Here is a 2927-nt window from a genome sequence, read left to right on the forward strand (position 1 = left end):
CAGACTTAAATTGAAGAAAGTAGGGAAAACCACTAGAACATTCAGGTATGACCTAAATCAAATCCCTTACAATTATACAGTGGAAGTGACAAATAGATTCAAGGGGCTGCATCTGCTAGATAGTGCCTGAGAAACTATGGACAGAGGTTCTTGCCATTATACAGAAGGCAGTGATCAAGACCATCCACAAGAAAAAGAAATTCAAAAAGGCAAAATGGTTGTCTGAGGAGGCCTTACAAATAGTTGTGAAAAGAAGAGACATTAAAGGCAAAGGAGAAAAGGAAGATATACCCATTTGAATGCAGAGTTCCAAAGAATAGCAAGGAAAGATAAGAAAGCCTTCCTCAGTGATCAATGCAAAGAAATAGAGGAAAACAATAGAATGGGAAAGACTAGAGATCTCTTCAAGAAAACTAGAGATACCAAGGCAACATTTCATGCAAAGATGGGACAGAAACGGTATGGACCTAACAGAAGCAGAAGATATTAAGAAGAGATGGCAAGAATACACATACGAACTATACAAAAAAGATCTTCATGGCCCAGATAACCACGATGGTATGATCACCCACCTAAAGCCAGACATCCTGGAATGCCAAGTCAAGTGGGCTTTAGGAAGCATCACTATGAACAAAGCTAGTGGAGGTGATGGAATTCCAGTTAAGCTATTTCAAATCCTAAACAATGCTGCTATGAAAGTGCTGCACTCAATATGCCAGCAAATTTGGAAAACTCAGCAGTGCCCACAGGACTGGAAAAGGTCAGTTTTCATTCCAATCCCAAAGAAAGGCAATGCCAAAGAATGTTCAAACTACCACACAATTGCACTCATCTCACATGCTAGCAAAGCAATTCTTAAAATTCTCCAAGCCAGGTTTCAACAGTATGTGAACCATGAACTTCCAGATGTTCAAGCTGGATTTAGAAAAGGCAGAGGAACCAGAGATCAAATTGCCAACATTTGTTGGATCACTGAAAAAGCAAGAGAGTTCCAGAGAAACACCTACTTCTGCTTTATTGACTCTGCCAAAGCCTTTAACTGTGTGGATCACAATAAACTGTGGAAAATTCTTCAAGAAATGGAAATACCAGACCATCTGACCTGCCTCTTGAAAAACCTGTATGCAGGTCAGGAAGCAACAGTTAAAACTGGACGTGGAACAATAGACTGGTTCCAAATCAGAAAAGGAGTACATCAAGGCTGTATATTGTCATCCTGCTTATTTAACTTATATGGCGAGTACATCATGAGAAACGCTGGGCTGGATGAAGCACAAGCTGGAATCAATATTGCCAGGAGAAATATCAATAACCTCAGATATACAGATGACACCACCCTCATGGCAGAAAGCAAAGAAGAACTAAAGAACCTCTTGATGAAAGTAAAAGAGGAGAGTGAAAAAGCTGGCTTAAAACTCAATATTCAAAAAATGAATTTCATGGCATCCAGTCCCATCACTTCATGGCAAATAGATGGGGAAACAATAGAAACAGTGACAGACTTTATTTGGGGGGCCTCCAAAATCACTGAAGATGGTGACTGCAGCCATGAAGTTAAAAGATGCTTGCTCCTTGGAAGAAAAGCTATGACAAATCTAGACAGCATATTAAAAAGCAGAGACATTACTTTGCGAACAAAGGTCTGTCTAGTCAAAGCTATGGTTTTCTCAATAGTTATGTATAGATGTGAGAGTCAGACTACAAAGAAAGCTGAGCACTGAAGAACTGATGCTTTTGAACTGTCGTGCTGGAGAAGACTCTTGAGAGTCCCTTGGACTGCAAGGAGATCCAGTCAGTCAGTCCATCCTAAAGGAAATCAGTCCTGAATATTCATCAGACGGACTGATGCTTAAGCTGAAAACTCCAATACTTTGGCCACCTGATGTGAAGTACTGACTCCTTGGAAAAGACCCTGATGCTGGGAAAGATTGAAGGCGGGAGGAGAAGGGGATGACAGAGATGAGATGGTTGGATGGCATCACCGACTCAATGGACATGAGTATGAGCAAGCTCTGGGAGTTGTTGATAGACAGGGAGGCCTGGTGTGCTGCAGTCCCTGGGGTTGCAAAGGTCGGACGTGACTGAGTGACTGAACTAAACTGAAGCGAGGCAAAATAAGATAGTAAATATAAAAAGTTGTAAATACTTCTAAGATAGTTTTATTACCCAACAGCTATATGGATAACTATACTGTGTCTTTAAATTAAACTTAAATTTTTTAAATAATGAATATAAACATTGTATAATCTTCAATAAATGGAAGAGGACATAAAAAAAATTAAACTCTCCCCTTCACCCTCCACTCAGTCCTACTCTCTACTCCAAAAGACTGTTAACAGCTCAATGTCTAGCCTTCCAGGTTTTTTTCTATGTATTGACATGTATGCACATGTGGACCCTGGCATCTATTCTATTTTAGCTCCTTACATCTTACAGAATGTCTTCTGCATGGCTTTTGTTCTTTTTATACAATATGTCTTGAGTACACTGGATACATTTGTATTCATTAACAGGTCATTCTTTTTTTAAAACCTGCAGCCATTCTTCTGTCCCCTTTGGTGAAAAAAAAAAAAGAGCCAAGACCTTCAAGCCCCAAATCAGCACATTATCTTTTGGAATGTAAGTTTACAAACACAGCAAAAACAAACAAGAAGGTGTTAAAGAAATCCAAGGATTCCAAACAAATTCAAGCAAACTTATAGTTGCCTTCAGCACCTGAAAAATCTTTTCCTTCAAAAAAAAAATTACAGGTTGGGAGGGGGAATTTCTCCAAATGAGAAATACAGCTTTCAAGGTCTCAGAGGATCTGGGAATACCCTTGTTGATTGCCCTTGCACAGTAGGTTGAAAAGCCCCACTGACTTTCATTTCCCTGAAAGACTTGTTCACAGGACAATATTCTGGTTTCTCCATGCAAATTTTACTTAC

The sequence above is a fragment of the Bison bison genome, unplaced genomic scaffold (assembly GCF_000754665.1).
Source record: "Bison bison bison isolate TAMUID 2011002044 unplaced genomic scaffold, Bison_UMD1.0 scf7180017864530, whole genome shotgun sequence".
Taxonomy (NCBI): Eukaryota; Metazoa; Chordata; class Mammalia; order Artiodactyla; family Bovidae; genus Bison; species Bison bison.